We start from the raw sequence: 17,790 nt of genomic DNA, 5'->3' as shown, positions 1-17,790 counted from the left end.
AAGCGAATTTCTTTTTCTCTTTCTAACACACGAGTACGGCGCACGAAACGAGTGGTTAGAAAGAGTAAGTACTATAAGAATTCGCCCTACTGCTACTTTTCGGTTAGGACGCTTGTTGCTCTTGGTGTTTTGGCGCCTACTTTTGTAAACTTGCAACACTGTTTAAATTTAAAGAATAACAATCCAATGACGTATAATTTATCATTCCATGAAATTTGACAGTTATTATTATTTTTTTCAACTCTAAGTAGGTACCTAGTAGTTATTATTTGATATAAATATGTGTATTTTTAATTCAACCATTTAATTTTGAAGCAGAACTATTGGAAAATTTAGTTTATTTTTTTTGTTTCTTTTTTAAATCAAACTTGTTGATATAATTTAAAATAAAATTGACCTAGTAAAAGCCAATTGAAAACCCTTTATTCAAAATTGCTTCAGCCAGCCTAAAAGTAATTTTAGCACTTTATTTTATTTTTTACGCTATACAGATGTTACTTTCGTTAGTAGTATGTGGAAAGCACGTCGCTGTTATGTATGCACCTACATACTGTATAAAGTATTATTTAAAATTAGCAAAAAGTTGAATCTTTTCGCAACTTTTAACATTTAGTCCATCTTCGATACTGTCACCAGGTCTTAGTAAAATTAACTTTATTTATGCGGGCGATGAAAACTGTAAAAAAGTTGTGTTCTAACATTTAATGATAAGAGCAAATATCAATCCTCAAACGGTCAGACATGAAACTGTAATGGATTTATTATATTTCTAACTTAAAATAAAATAAGAAGATAGAAACAGTCAAGAATATAAGTCGGTGCAGTTGGGGTCAGGTTTTTCGGATTTGCTACAAACTTGCCCAGGAAGTCCTCTAATCGACGAAAACAGCGGTCGGCAAATCGCGGTTCGCGAACCGCATGTGTTTCTTGGCCCTTTTGGGTACGGCTCAGGCACAAAAGTGCGCGACCGACACCCTATTTATCGGAGTGCATTGATTTTTATCACCAGGAACAGTATTTTGAATAATTTGATCAGTTGAAAAAGCTGCAATATACAAAAATTGAAGTAAAGAATTTGAAATCGTGCCTAAGATTAATAATACCTTCATGCAACCATACTTATCCAAACTTTCAAAGGAGATGCAAAGCCTTCGTTTACATTAACTTTTTGTCAGTTATTGTCATAAATTAATTTTATAGATACCTTCTTTTTTTATCCATGTTCGCTCCCTAGGTGGAGCATATGGCCAACACGAGACGTCTCCAAGTCACTTTGTCACGCGTCATCTCCTTGGCTTTCTCCCAGGTCAGCCCGAAGTTCCGAGGCGCTGGAATCCTCTGTCAATAAGGGGTTAATACTTTTAAATGGGATTCTAAGGACATGCTTTAATCATATCCATGCATTGTCCTTTCTTGTATAGATACCTTACTTACAATTTAATTTATATAAATTTAAGACCATTATATAATATGATATCAAGTTTTCTTCTATTGACTATAGTTTAATGAAGACATAAAACATTTTATTAATATAATAACAGAATACCTACGTACCTATATAATAAACATAGTTTTGAGTTTCAAAAATTTGTCTCTCAAAAGAAACCTCAATCGTTGTACTGTGGATATTTGTCTCTGTTGACTAATCGCTCACTCCTTTCAAGAACGTCATAAACAAAAAATCGTGAATTTTCAGTTGTGCATGTTTTCGGAATGCCCAGAAAGTGTACTACATATATCCCAGCAAAAGCGGCATACTTTTAACTTAATATTTACCCGCTACAGGGCAGAAAGTGTTGTTTTTGCATTTTGAAGGAAAGGTATTGTTTAATTATTTTTTAAATATGCTAAATATATTTCAAATGGAGAAAAAACCTTCAGGTTTTACCTCAAAAGATCTGTTGCACAGTAAAGAGTTTAATAATTGGCTTGATATTTATTTTTAATACATTGCATTATATTTTTAAACTTTAAAAACGTTCTCCTGAAAAATCAGGTTTTTTGATTTATGACGTTCTTGAAATGAGTGAGCGTAATGAGTTTGCGTACCACTGAACTATACTATCAGAATGTTGATATTAATTTATTGAGACATTTTATAATAACTCCTTTATTCATCAGAACAGCATCCTTGGAAAATGGCCTCAAATTCAGACAATGCTTAGTTAACGAGGTATCAATTTGAATTGAGGCATTATACTCGTATTTCACGAGATTGGTGGTTATTATCAAAGAAAGGATCTATTAAAATTTCTGTTCCAAACTAAGTAAGTAATTGTTTCGCGAGTCACGTTGAATCATTAAATTATTATTATATTTGATACATATTATTACTTTCAGAAAAGCTGGAGACTTTGAAGTAGGTACCCATTAAAATCATAATTACAGTGAAATTATTTGAATAAATTAATTATTGAATTGAAATAAGAGATTTTCATGACAATTTTGTTAATATTAATTTTGATACTCAAAATACTATTTAAAAATAAGTGGCTGAAAAAACATTTAAAAAAAAACATCAATATCATGGTAGGTATGCATGTGAAACAATAGTTATAATAGTAATTCGTAAAGAATCTCACGTACATAAATTAATATATAATTTTCATTACTTTGCACAAAACGTTCAACAGATAGATGGCAGCATTACATTTGCATATGAAAATTTCCAAAATTCCTGTCAAATTGAATGTTACTTGAATACTTTGTAAGGATTATGTTCAAACAGAAACGAATAAGTTATCAGAATGGGAAAAAGGGAAATCTGGGTATTTACAGGGCTTGCGTCCTGTTATTATCTGATTTTAGTTATCACCCGTGTTTTAAGGATCCTCTACTGTTCATTGGTAAGAAGCAGATGCGAGACTGGCTCGTTGATTTGGACACCTCGTGGAATTAAATACTCCTTCATATTAGAGATGGTTCAGATGAAATTTCTGAGACATCATATATACAGAGGCTAGTGAATTTAATCCGTATTTATCACGTACGTAGATATTAGATTATTTGATATAATAAGATTTATTTTTGATCCTGTCATACTTTAAGTGCCTACCTATAATTTTAGTTAAGTTTTAAATACAACATGTTGAGTGTGTCCAAATACTTGTTCACAAAATCTGGATTATCTCCAATTACAGGAGTTATTTTCATGTTATTTTTTGACATCTCATCAAAGATGAAGAAGAATATGGAAGTTTGGGCATTTACGGGGCTGACGACCGTCATAGGTTGGTTTAAGTGATCACTTTACACACGTATAACATTCACAAATTCTACCCATTATTGACAACCACGCTACTCAAATTCCTGGAAGTTCTATATACATGAACCAATTTTTGAAACATTATTTTCGAATCACTAAAACTTCACTAGAGACATCTATTGGTGAGATGAAAAGAAGCTTTTTATTAAGTACAAACTCTTTTATTAGTATGTGAGGTCCGAAATGAATATGACGGTCGTCAGCCCCGTAAATGCCCAGACTTCCATATTCTTCTTCATCTTTGATGAGATATCAAAAAAATAAGTTTTAAATACACATGTTAATAGATAAAATTAATAAATCGCCAAACTTACAAAGTTCAAGGCTTCTCAGTGGCGCATTAAAATCCACCGTTTCTTGTTACGCAACGAAAAACAAATATCAAAGTGAGATGAAATTTTTGGCCATCTTCCAAAAAGTTATCTACCTCTAAAGATCTACCCAAAAGTGGCAAAATTAAGCACCAGCAAGTGCACACTAACCAGAAGAAACGAATCATACTACCCGTGGTTTGTGACCACCCCATATATGGGTATTTCCTTTTTGAAGTCTTGGTTTTCCATTCTTTGGTGTTTCATACGATTTCAGGGCGAATTATTTCATGAATATGTTTGGCGCCGAAAGGTCTGCTATTGGACGCGCTTTGGAGGATTCCTGACGCCAGAATCGGCCTTTTTTGTATACGTTGATGTACTAAGCACTAAGTACCGACTAATACATAGAAACTTGGGAAAGGATTCTCTTGGGAAAGTTTCCAAATACGTCATATACTCAAGGAGATTTTGTGTTCCGAAATATTACTATAGCAGCAAAAATTAGATTGTATCTACATATTTTTAAATCATTGTCCAAGATATTTCGTAATATTGATGGAACAATTAAAAAATGTATTAACTCCATATTGACATGTTTAGATATCAATATGGAGTAAACACATTTTTAGACATACATAGATGAACAAGAAAATGGATGTCTGGGTATTTAAATAGCTTACTTTTTGTCATAGGCTGGTCTAATAGATTATTTAACTATAATATTCACTTAAGTATATACCCATGATTGATAAACACACTACTCAATTTTCGGAACTTGTATATATTATTTGGTTGACACGTTCCTTCAGATGTGAGTTCTCGCCACCATCTGTGGTTTGGGTTGAGTAAGAATTGTATTGATCAGAGACACTTATGAAATGTATATTAGTTTGTGTTCCAGGGTCGTAAGTCTTGTAAATACCCAGACTTTTAAAACTTCCATATTCTTTTGATAAAGATTTGATAAGATGTCAATAAATAACTCCTAAGGAGACAAAACCAGATAAGTGAACAAAGATTTGGACACAATCAAAATTTGTGAATATATTTCCTAAATCATTTATGTTGTATGACAAAACTCTGTAGCATTTCAATTAAATTAATCTTAAAATTTTAGTTCACAAACACCACTCTTACCAATCAATTTGTAGAATAGTTTGAATATGAACCAGTTTTCTGAGATAGACATATGGCAAAGTGCAAACTATTTGAGGCTTTAATTTATAATATAAACATTAATTTGACGTAGAAAATAAAGAAATACTAATAGTATTACGAATATCTAAGCAAGTGTTTGAATTTTTGAAAATCCTTTACATTATTTGATTTGTACCACGTTTCAGAAAGTTTTGTAAGAATATTTTTTAAAAATATTTTAAAGTACTTGGAATAAAATTATTAAGTTGTTTAATTAATTTAAAAAAATTACAAAAACAGAAAATCACATTTTTACCGACGATGCCATATCAAATGTAAATTTTTATTAAAATATCACAAATAATAACAGGTTTTAAAGAATATAAAAAAAACACTATAAAACTCGAATGGTGTAGGAACTGAAACGGAGTCTTTTTTCAGGAAAAAACTTTTTCAGGCTAGTGGGTTATTGTAAAAATCTCGCCACACTTTCTCTGTAATATTATTACATTATGAAAGTCAATTTCAGTGGCGCAATGGCGTGAGAAAACTATTGAGAGAATTTCATGCCGTCGGAAACGGAAACTATGTTGATGGATCACTCCAACATCCTGCGGAAACAAGATGAATCGTAGGAATATGTTATAAATTATACATAATTCAAAGAAAATCAAATTCTACTACCACTTTTCATGTAAAAGCGTTTTTCGCCTGTCGTCTCGATACACTGGAATTTCGGACTTGTAATGCGAAGGATTGCAAATTTTAAGCTACCATCAAGGAAAAGGGATGACGAAGGATATCACGGGATATCAGGAATTGGACGAATCTCGCAATATAGCAGATATTCCATTTTGCTAACGACATGGACCAGTCGTGATGAACGCTAACGCCTGAGCACAGGAGCGGAAAAATTCGTATTCTAATCCTTATTCGCACCTAATGGTGCTTAGGGCACTACATCGCATGGACCTAGTGTTATCTTGATTGTTAATTGCATGAATACAAGGTGATCTGTCATGTACTTCTTGTACCAATGTAGGGTGATATTTAATAAAAAAATATACACATGAGAGTGAAAATCACTTATATTTATTATTTGTTTTGTCGGGACCTCCAGGACAGTACCTAAACGAGCTAACCACTTCACTACGGAGATATAGGCCGATAGAAAACTAATATTTTCATTTAAAATATTGGTTAGACTTCGTGAGGAACAAGAAAATACAGCGTAGACCGTGTACTTTATTTGCCTCGTAAGAGTCTTAATCAAGCTTGCCTCTTTTACTAGACATCAGGTTCCCTCCGCCCAGGACATCGACTGCTGACAATCCGTCGGCAGTTTTTGTCTGAACTTCGGGACGCGGGGCTAACTTGGAAGGATTCAAAGGAGATGGCGGCCGACAGAAGAGGTTAGAGGCAGTTTGTGGACTCCATATGCTCCACTAGGGAGCGGATACGATAAGAAAGAAGAGTCATAATTTTTTTAGTAAAAAACAGTAAGTTTAACGGAAATTTTAGGTAGAATTGGAAAACAGTGTTACTTTAAGATGCTGAATATGGTTTGGAATGTATGAGTTTATTTAGGCGTAGAATATCTCTAATTTGATAGCGAAAGTTTTACTCCTGAAATGAAATCATTTTGTTTAATTTACCATCTAACAAACTTTGTCTATAATTAAGAAAAAAAACTTTATATTTTATGAACCAGAGCTGTTTGGAAAGAGAGTGTAATTCACGAAACAACTTTTCCTGTATAAGTAATTTCTTGAAAAACTTTGTTACATGGAAACTTTGTTACATGTAAATTAAACAATCTATTTACTAACTTTTTTACTGTTAGTAAAACAAAGTATTGTGATTTAAAAAACCCTGAAATTATAAAATCCTACGTTACTGTATAAGACTAAGTTTAGTTTTTATTTATTTCTTTATTAGCAAACTAAGTAGGGTATTCGCTTTTTCAATATAATCGTGTGTTTAAAACATTAATTATTTTAAATCTTTAAGGGGGTACTCGTCAAACACAGAATTCAATACGTGATCGGCGAGGAGCCACACGTGTCTTCGCGAACAATTTTTTTTGAAAATGTAAAAGAATTTAATTTCTTTCAAAATGTAAAATATAAAGCAATGAAAGGTACAGTAAATAGACACCAGAAACTACACTTGCATAGCTTGATGTCTGTGTCCGGATTCTCCAGTTCTTTGCACACGTTACGCGTGGCAACGAGGATAGCCTGGAGCGACTAGTTGTGATCGGTAGCCTGGAGGGGAAGATAGGGAGAGAAAGATCCCCAGAAGATGGACCGTTCAAGTTAAGTTAGCAGCAGGCACCTCGGTGGTTGGAGCGCTACGTGCAGCGCAGTCAAGGGATAACTGGAGAAGAGTCATTGCTTCCACAAGGATACAACCCTCAGTAATGAGGAATAACATAAGACGGGGAAGAAGAAATAGGTGTTTAATATAATAAGGTAAAAAAATAAGAATATAAGTAATCACTAACAAAAATATCTTTTCATAAAGTATAACTGCTTAGTAAAAATAAATTTAGTACAATTTCTATATTACTTGGTAAAAATCAGTCATTCCATTTCTAAGGAGCTCTAAATACGCATCTCGGCTCATAGTGTTATCTGCAAAAATCCGATTTACTTTCTATTATCTTTTCTTGAATCTTTAGGCCAGTTGTTCAACAAAAAGTTTAGAGAACAGAGTTATCTTTCAAAAGTTTCTCTAGATTCGGAGGTTTATTACGTAACCAGTGCGGTTCGTGATATCTGCTATATCACCATGGCAACGGCGTCCCCGCTGAGCCTCGATACGCCTGCGCCCCGACGCCCCTTATTTTAAAAGACGCCAGTTAGCTTACGGCCTCTGTCGGCGCGGGAGGCTTTGCAACTCGTTCTGAAACCTTCGAAAAGATCGCAAAACTTTTCCTGAATCCCGAATCCTGAAACTTTTAAGGACTATCGTAATAATTTCCAAATCATTTTACCCTTTGAAAAAAATGTTGTAACAAATATACGAAATTCCGTTATCAGATCTTCAAATTAAAATATTAAGTTTAATAAAATATATTACTTATTTAATGACATTTTTTTAAAAATAAAATGTACATATAAAGTTATTTTAAATATGAACGAAATCTTTTAGACATATGTACATAAAAATTAATCCCGATATTAAAAATGTGTTATGAAATTCTTGTTGATATTATGTAATAGTATTTACAATACAATCCTGGTGATATTTCAGTTGTAACAATAAAAATGTAACGTGTGTCTGTTAAATATTAACAATTCTTGAAGTTATAATTATTTTTCAAGATGGCGTCGATAAATAGTTTAAACAATCTTGAAGACAACAGTGAAGACCAGGTGAGATTTTTTGTTATTATTTTAATAAGTTTTTTGTCATTAAATAATATAATTTAAATACAAAATATGGTAAAATACTCTGAAATTTGCTGAAAAAGTAAGTGTTAGTATTTGAAAACCCGTGGGTAGATCAATTTATATTGATGACATGTATTAAGATAAACAAAGAGTATTCAGTAAGCGCCTGTATAAATTTTGAAACGAATTTTTATTTTTGGGAAAAAGTGAAACGGGATTAAATTCGTGTGTGAAGTGTATTCAACAAAAAAATTATTCATTTACTCACTTTTAATCAAAAACTTGGAATCGGACATCTATCATACGTATTTTTTATCGTTTTATCATCCAGGCATGTGCAAATTTTAATTTCTGTTTGATTTTTTTTAATCATGCATTTTACACCATGGTCACCCTGTAAGCGCAGGCAGTCTTAACTGGCTATAAGTCTACCAACTGCTATCTTAGCGTAGTAGTTGTCCTGACGAAGAGACGGTTTTGGGTCTGGTAAACGTAAAAGTAAACATAATGCTATGCCCTATGCACGATGTGGTGTGGATAAGATTAGAAGGAAGACATTAATAATAGTTTTATATATTTTTTTTTTTGCAAATATTTTTATAAAACTTTATAAAATAAAACTAGAACATTGTATTTAACCACTTTTATTTATAATTCTTTTCTCCAATCGGTTTCGACAAGAACTTTGTTCTCTTCAGGGATAGACACATCGCTCACTCCTTTCAAGAACGTCATAAATCAAAAATCGCCAATTTTCAGTTGTGCACGTTTTCGGAATGCCCAAAAAATGTACTATATCCCAGCAAAAGCGGCATATTTTTAACTTAATATTTACCCGCTACAGGGCAGAAAGTGTGAAAGAAAGTGAGGAATGGAGAAAAAACCTTCAGGTTTCACCTAAAAAGATCTGTTGCACAGTAAAAAGTTCAATAAGTGGCTTGATATTTATTTTTTATACTTTGAATTATATTTTTGAACTTTAAAAACGTTCTCCTGAAAAATCAACTTTTTTGATAAATGACGTTCTTGAAAGGAGTGAGCGACATGTCTATCCCTGTCTTCATTGCCATGTACATACATGTCAACGAATATGACAAGATTCTTATCGAAACCGGTCGGAGAAAAGTACCAAATTAAAAAGTGGTTAAAAACTAAGTTCTAGTTTTATTTTACAAATATTTACTATTACTTTCTTCATGTGTCATATAACAGTCTAAAATGGCTGATTTTTACTAATATTAAATTAAATTAAAAATTTTAAATTGAATTTTTACTAATTTTATTATAACTAAATAATTAGTATTTCGATGATAAAAGCATTTTATCAACCGATTTAAAATGATCGCAAAAACCGACGAGTAAAAAATATATTAAAAAAATATGATAAAAAAAAGTCGCCGCCATGACAGTGCTCTCAACACTGTCGTGACCAGGAGTCGAACCTGGGTTACTACGGCCACAACGTAGGGTCCTAACCACTAGACGATCACGGCTATCGGCGACTGTGTCCAAACCGTCAAATTAACCTAATAAATGCGACAATAATTACGGAATGACCTCCAGAGCGTAAACATTCGGTATATACCTAAACGGCATATAAACCAGTTTTTTAATTGAGAGGCAAACAAATTGCTTACAATTATTAATCATGAATTACATGAAATTATAGTAACTTTTAACAGTAAGAGTATATCCACTCACAAGTGGGTACATATGGTTTAAAATAGAACCCATTCGGGAATCCGAAATAAATGATCTGAAAAAATACTTTATGGAAAGATATATTATATGTAGTGATTAGTCATATTTTTCTTATTTTGTTTTTACCTTATGTTTTATTATATTTTCTCATTTTTTATATTTTTTCATTTGTTTATTTTAAATATGCTTCTAACCTTATGTTTTTCTTATTTATTTCTTTTACATATGCTTCTTATGCCTATTTATTATACTTAATATTTATATAATATTTAATATTAATACTTTTTTATTGTTTTTATGTTTTTTTGCCATGTATTAGTTTTGGTTATTTAAAAAAAATCTTTTTTGTAACTTTATTATTTGTGTTCCCGTCTTGTTAACCTTAATCCCATGTCCCAAAATGAGAAATAGAAATTACTAATCGGGAATATTATATGTACATATGACTTATGTATGTAATATATTTTGAAAAAAAAAAAAAATTATGTGGAAGCCTAAGTAGGGGGATGAAAAACAGTTTTTCATTAACCGTAGCCAGATTTCAGAGTCAATTTGGACTCTAATGTGTAATGCGAAAATAGGCAATCAAGTGAAGTTCAATATCTTTAACACAAAGTTTGGTTTAGTATTTTCTGGTAATTATATAACTAACTATCACGCCACTTTCCCGCAGGGGTAGCAAGAGAGAATAAAACGCCACACCACTCTCCACCACTTTTTGCAAACAATCTTCACATCTTCCGTATTCATACATCTCGTCATTATTACCCGCCAATTTTTCCTCCTCCTGATTGAACCACTTTCAAGTTAAGATTGTTCATTTACAACATTTTGAGTGTGTCCAAATACTTGTTCACAAATCTGGATTATCTCCAATTACAGGAGTTATTTTTTTGAGAAGAATATATATGGAAGTCTGATGAAAAAAGCTTTCATCTCACCAATAGATGTCTCTAGTGAAATTCTAGTGATTCAAGCTCAATGTTTCGAAATTAAATCATAAATATAGAATTTTAAAGAATTTGAGTAGTGTGGTTGTCAATCATGGGACGAATTTGTGAATGTTACACGTGTGTAAAGTGATCACTTAAACCATCCTATGACGGTCGTAAGCCCCGTAAATGCCCAAACTTCCATATTCTTCTTTGTCTGCGTTGAGATGTCTCTGAAAAATAACTCTTATAATTATAAAGATAATCCAGATTTGTGAACAAGTATTTGGACACACTCAAAATGTTGTTAATGTATATACTGTTAATGTGTTAAAAATATTATTTCGATTATTTTTTTCAATTTATACATATAATGAAAATATTCATTGGATGATTTTAAGTTCCTTTCGGTCAGCTAGGGCTGCCACTTAATTTAGCCAAACTCCCTGATCCTGATATGTCCCAATAGAGCGTAATCGACTTTATATGGATACATATAGTCTGGATACGGATAAGTTTTGATAGAGACCCTGACTGTATCCTTTGTGGCAAGTTTCTCGAGCCCATCGCCCTTATTTCATCATCCGTATGTGACAAAAGAGCATAGTTTTAACCAAGTGACGACCTACTTAGGAACTTTAGGCTGAAAATTTAAGGCTGAGTATCATTTTGTTGTACATCCATTTTATGAAAACGTTCACGGTGCGAAATTTTATGAAAAGTTATTGTATGTCAAAAAAAATCTTATAAAAATAAAGCCTACGCAATTACTTTTATAATTTGAATATATACATGTTTATATTGATATCTTAACATTGATGTAAATAATATAGTCAAAAATATGGTGATAAGTCTGGGTATTCACAGGGCCTGTCATAGGCTGGTTTTAAGTGTTAGCTTTATTATTATTCTTCTTCTTCATGAGCCCTCTTTCCCTCAGACCTCTTCCCCTTCTTTCCATTTCCTCCAGCCGGTTGCTGCTTGCAGCCAGTTTCTACCCTCTACAGCGACGTCGGACCATATATTTTGAGGTCTTTCGACACCTCTCATACAAAATCCGTTTTCTTGATTGTTTTTTGCAAATACTTTGTGGCACATTTTATAACTTTTTGAAACAACTTTTTTTATAACCACTTTTTTTGGTACCTTTTTTTTCCAACCGGTTTCGACAAGAACCTTGTCATCATTAGGGTTAAACGTGTACTCGTTTAACCCTGACGATGACAAGGTTCTTGTCGAAACCGGTGTGAGTAATAATCTACCAATAAAAAAGTGGTTAAAAATAGCGTTGCTTTATTTTATTAAGTTTTAAAAAAAAACATTACCATCCTTTATGTCACGAATATACATTGAAAATTTTTGAAAAAGCAGTCGAAATAAAGGACATAGAATACAATAGTAATTAGCCAGCGGTATTTCAAAAGGACTGGCTGTTCATGCTCGTCGGACACACTTAATTAATCATTTTATTTTGATTAATATTCGGTGATTTTCATTCATTAACTGAAAAGATTATTCTACGGCAATTGTGCCAAATTTAATGAGATTTGTAATTATTTATCAATTAAGTAAAAATAATACAATTTCCTGCGTTTATTAACGGGATAAAGAAAGAATTAAACAGGCTTTTGAAAATAATTCACAAATAAACAATTTTTAACGGAAATAGTCTTTAACAATTTATTGGTACATATTTAATCTATCGGACACTAGATTTACAACATTTTCTGTCCAAATACTTGTTCACAAATCTGGATTATCTCCAATTATAGGAGTTATTTTTCATATTTTGTTTTGACTAGAAGAATATGGAAGTCTGGGCATTTACAACAGCCCGTCGTCAACCCCCCGGGGTCGATATATATAATTGGAGATAATTCAGATTTGCGAACAAGTATTTGGACACACTCAAAATGTTGTAAATGAATTAACTGGTCAAATTATAAGCTAAAATAATAATATTTAAAAATATTGTTACAAAATAATACACATTTAAATACATGGTTGGTAAATATACAAAATGTTTAAACATATAAAATTCATCATGATGTTTAAATTTATAAAATATGTTACAATATTTAAAAAAAATATCCTTAGAAGTAAAAATAGTAATATTTTTTAAATGATGATATTATTAACAATAGGTTTTTATTTATAAACTCTAATATTTATTCAATATTACCCTGGACCGATACCTGAAGCGCAGGGCTGATCACCTTTCCTTCATATGTTAACGATCAAGATAACAATGATTTTATACAATGCGGTGCTCTATGCACCATTGGGGTGTGGATAAGGATTTGAAGAAAGATATTTTTTTAAAAATGTTGCATCGAAAATGAAAGTGATACATGCATAATTTAGGGATTTTCATTTTTATTTTTCATTGCCAGCTATTGAAATGGCTCTTCTGAAACAGATATATAATATATTCCTACTAGCACAAAAAGCTGTTCAAATCTCAAAGCTCGTAGTAAGCTTACCAGGTCTCTGACTTTTGCTTGACGGCTAGTAGATAATAAAGAGGGCAAGAATCGATAAGGGAGTGAAAGACGCAACATTGGGTTATGTCTGTTTTCATGACCCTAGCTGTCAGAGCCATTAACATTTTTATATCGATTTTTCCACGCGGCCTTTACCGACCCCTACGAGCACAGTACGCTCTTCGTTGCCAAGGTTCAAAGTAGGACCTTGAAGTATATACTGCAATGCGAGAAGTTACCAAACACTAAAATAACGCAGTTGCTGTTATTTTTTCATTACAAATAAAAGAAACACAGTGGAGTATATTTCGACTAAAATGGGTAGAACCCTTCAAAGCAGTATCTAAAATGGAGATTTTAAAAACATCTTCTTCTTCAAACCCTTATCCGCACCCGATGGTGTATAGGGCGCTGCAACATATAAACGCAGTGTTATCTCGATCGTTAACACACGAAGAAAATGTGATCAGTCCTCCGTTTCAGCTCCAGGGTAATATATAGAGTGAAATTGAATATTAGAGTGAAAAATTCACCTATATTAGATAAAATAATACTCATCATTAAATTAATCTTCTTTTTAGAGATCCATCTTCGCGATAGATGCTTCGTCTCAAGTTGAAGCATGTATAATATGTTTTGAAATATCATCCATAGGGTTAATAATCAAGTGTTTGTTTATATTAACTTTATGACTTTTTTTAACGGGGTCATTCCCCGCTCAAAAAAGCCCCTAGAGCGGCTGATGGCGTTCTGAATTCGGAGGTTCGAGATCTCAGCCTTATGCTTAATTTTTTTATAATTTGTTCATTAATATTCCACTTAAAATGTTTCCCACAGTTAAATATTTAATGATAACAATACAAAGATCGATAGCACTTGTAATGTAAGCTGCTCACGAAATAGGTAATGAAAGATACAATGAAGGGATTGGGTTTTAATATGAGGATTATAATATAGAGGGTGGTATAAACTTTTTTTAAATTTAGATTAAAATCATAAAGCCACAAATATCATATTTTACATAATGTCAGTACTTATATATAACCGATCATCGAGGTTTTAGTCTGCCAGTTTCGAGACATACTCGTCCCTTCGTCAGGACAATTACTACACCAATAGTACACGCCACAACCATAGATAGCACTAAACACAAAATAAAAACTACACAAAATATTAATCTCATGCGTTTTTGGTCGACCTGAGGACCAACATGTACAAAGGATCGGAGATTAACATTTGCTAAAGTCTGTAAATCTGGCTACTGTGCTGGAGGTCTCGGGTTCGATTCCCAGGGGGGTGAAAATAAATACGGGTGGTTTTCTTCTCATGCATGCATCACCTCATACATACCCGCCAATTATTCCGAATCCTGGACCTTACCACATTGCTTTCAAATACTTTATCATGCCAAATTTTTCCTCGGTCTTCCCCTGTTCCTAAATCCTACATTTACCTCATTAATTGTTTTACTGTTCTTTCTTCAGTCATTCGTTCTACATGCCCAAACCATCTAAACCCACCTTTTTTATTTGATCGATAATGCTTATCTCAGTCTTGTATTCTTTCCTTATAACACCATTCGAATCTATACAATCAATGTCAAAAACGAACATTTCACTCTGTGTCGTTATCGAAATTTAAAAAAGGATATTCCCGCAGGAATTGACACATAATTGACACATAATTGACACGTAAAATATATTTTTAACGTTTCTACGTTTTTTTTAGTTTTGATTGGATGAGGTCATGAAGAGCTTACAAGGTCACGCTAGACGCACAAGGCAAAACGATGTAAATTAATTTCGGCCATATATATATCAAAAAGGAACACTGGTTTCAAGATTAGTTACTTAGCCCAGCATTCGTTAAGTCACAATTTGATTTTCTCTAAATCCAGGTAACATTTTACGCAATTTTTTTTTCTTAAAACGCATTTTATGCACTGATAAAATTAGTTTTTCTTCGAAACAATTATATCGCTTTGAAAAAAAGGGTTATTCGAAGGTGGGCGTTAAAAATATAAAAATATTTTTTCCATATATTATATATTCTTTAAAAAAAATGCAATGAAACAACTATGGTCACGTGGGGGGAAATACTATGACACATACTTTTTTGATGTTTTTTCTTCTTAATTAATTTACATCATAAATAAAATACTGGTGTGTCTATCAAGATATTATGATGTCACTTAATTTAAAAATCAAATTTATGTAAATTTTATAAGCTATGCTGAGTACTCTCAGAATTAGACTTGAAAAGGTTTTTTTATACATTATATATATGTTTATTTGAGTATACACAAACATATACACAAACATATATACCATAGTCATACAGGAGAAAGTAACCAAGTGTATTTTTAACAAAAGCGTGATCATTGACTGTTTGGTATCTTACTACAATAGCTTAATATTGCCCTGAAAAAAATCCTGAAAGATTTTAAACTTAAAAGTATAATACATTGACTTGTTAAAAATTACTAACTGCGTTGATGTTTATTTTATTTTTAAATGGCCTTCCTGAACATTTTACATTTTGTTAGTTGGTCACTTTCTCCTGTACGACTACGATACATTAATCAAATAATATTTAGGGCTATTTTTGTTAAGAAAAAAAATATTTCATAGATGAAGAAGAAAATGAAATGATTGATATTTATAGGGCTTATAACCTGTCATTGACTGGTTTCAATGCTCTAATATAGCAGCTTAAAGAAGATTTTATCTACATATTCTAAAATCATTATTCAAAATTTTTCGTTAAATTCTGTAACAATTTAAAAATGTATTCACTTTATATTGACATCACAACATAAATAAAGAGGAATATGGAAGTCTGGATATATAAAGAGCTTAATACTTTTCATATGCTAGTCTAAGTGAAATGGATCTTTATACACGTGTAACAGTCACCATTCTACACATGGTTGGCAACCACATTACTCAAATTTCGGATGTTACATAAATACAGGTATCCATTGACAATTTCCATCACTCACATGTGAGTTCTTAGCGCTATCTGTAGTTGAGTTAATTCAGTTTTTTTTTCATTTAGTAGAGACTTTGTAAGATTTGGACACAATCAAAAATAAAATTAAACAATTATCATTGATAGTTAGTTACTAAACCATTGAATGATCATGTTTTTTATGATATTGCTTAGCACGATACGTTTTGTACAATATAATACTTTTATAGATTCTAAAAGCTTAAAATTCCATATTTAACCATATATTATTCTGTATATCACAGAAAAATATAAATTCCTTTGTTCTTCAGAGCGACAGTAAAATTATTTAGTGAATACGCAACGCAGCTTTGTTTTTCTCTGCTAAAGATTTTTTTATGTTACCCCTGCTAGCGTGTGTTTATAAGCTTCATGTTATATTGGGGAAAAATATATAAATAAGACAAGACATACCAATATCTCAATTTTATAGCTAGCTCAGCTAAGTAAGAGATATTGGAAAAAATCTAGAATTTCGTATGAGGTAGTACAAATAATTTATGGGCATCTGGATACTCAATATAATGTGATATGTTAATAATTTTTTGATGGTAAATAATCGGACCCCTGAGGGTAACAGATAGTAAATTGTATTTTTTTTCACAATATAAACAGAATAAAATTGAGTATTTATCGTACAAAATATTGCTAGAAAATTATAAAGGTATTGTATTTTTTATTTAGAAAATTAAAATTATAAAAGGTATTTATTGTATTTTGTCCGCCTCCGTAGTGAAATGGTCAGCACGCTCTGCTACCGTTCTGTAGGTCCCGGGTTCGATTCCCAAGGGGGGTAAAATAAAAATATAATTGATTTTTTTCACTGTTGTATTTATTCAATATTACCCTGGACTGGTACCTGAAGCGGAGGGCTGATCACCTTTCTTTCGTGTGTTAAAGATCAAGATAACACTGCGTTTATATGACGCAGTGCCCTATGCACCATTGGGGTGCGGATAAGGGTTTTATTATTATTATTGTATTTACAATTTAATTACAAGAACTTCAAAAACGGATGATGAATTGTTTGAATTATTTTATAAAATGCTTGTGTCTATAAACATGGAATAAGTATTCAAAGAAAAAAATGTAAAAGGGTTTCATATTACAGTTGTCTCAACTTGAGATCAAATACCTGTCCTTGTTTTTTTTTATGCAAGAAGTCTGGGTATTCCAGAGCTTACGACCTGGCATTGGCTGGCTTAAGCGATCATTTTATAGACCTGTATAACGTTTACCATTCTGCCCATTATAAACATGCATATTGCAATATTTTTTAAAACCTGTTTATATGTAATGTTAGTGGATTTCTTGCGCAAGCTAATTCTTAGTTCAGAGATTTGGAAGTGTGCCTAGTTTGTTTCTTCAATAAATTTTATAATTCATTTTATTTTTATTTATCCAAATACGCAGCGGTTACATTTGAGACTACATTTTTACCATACTTATATACTTTATCAAAAGATTCGATCGATTAAAAATTCTTTGTATCAATATAAGTTTTCGATATTTCAATACGTAATAATTAATTAAATGTAAAAAAACTAAATT

The 17,790-nt window shown here is 31.9% G+C and overlaps 1 non-coding gene across 1 annotated transcript; it reads right to left on the bottom strand.

Annotated features, from left to right (window-relative positions):
• Nucleotides 1-9,535: 9,535 nt before the first annotated feature.
• TRNAH-GUG (transfer RNA histidin (anticodon GUG)) lies at nucleotides 9,536-9,607 on the bottom strand. The gene has a single exon. It is a non-coding gene; the product is annotated as a tRNA-His (tRNA).
• Nucleotides 9,608-17,790: the final 8,183 nt, after the last annotated feature.

The sequence above is a fragment of the Brachycentrus maculatus genome, unplaced genomic scaffold (genome assembly GCF_059751285.1).
Source record: "Brachycentrus maculatus isolate JH-2025_06_01 unplaced genomic scaffold, ASM5975128v1 h1tg000071l, whole genome shotgun sequence".
Lineage (NCBI taxonomy): Eukaryota > Metazoa > Arthropoda > Insecta > Trichoptera > Brachycentridae > Brachycentrus > Brachycentrus maculatus.
This window is presented reverse-complemented; position numbering and strand designations above follow the sequence as displayed.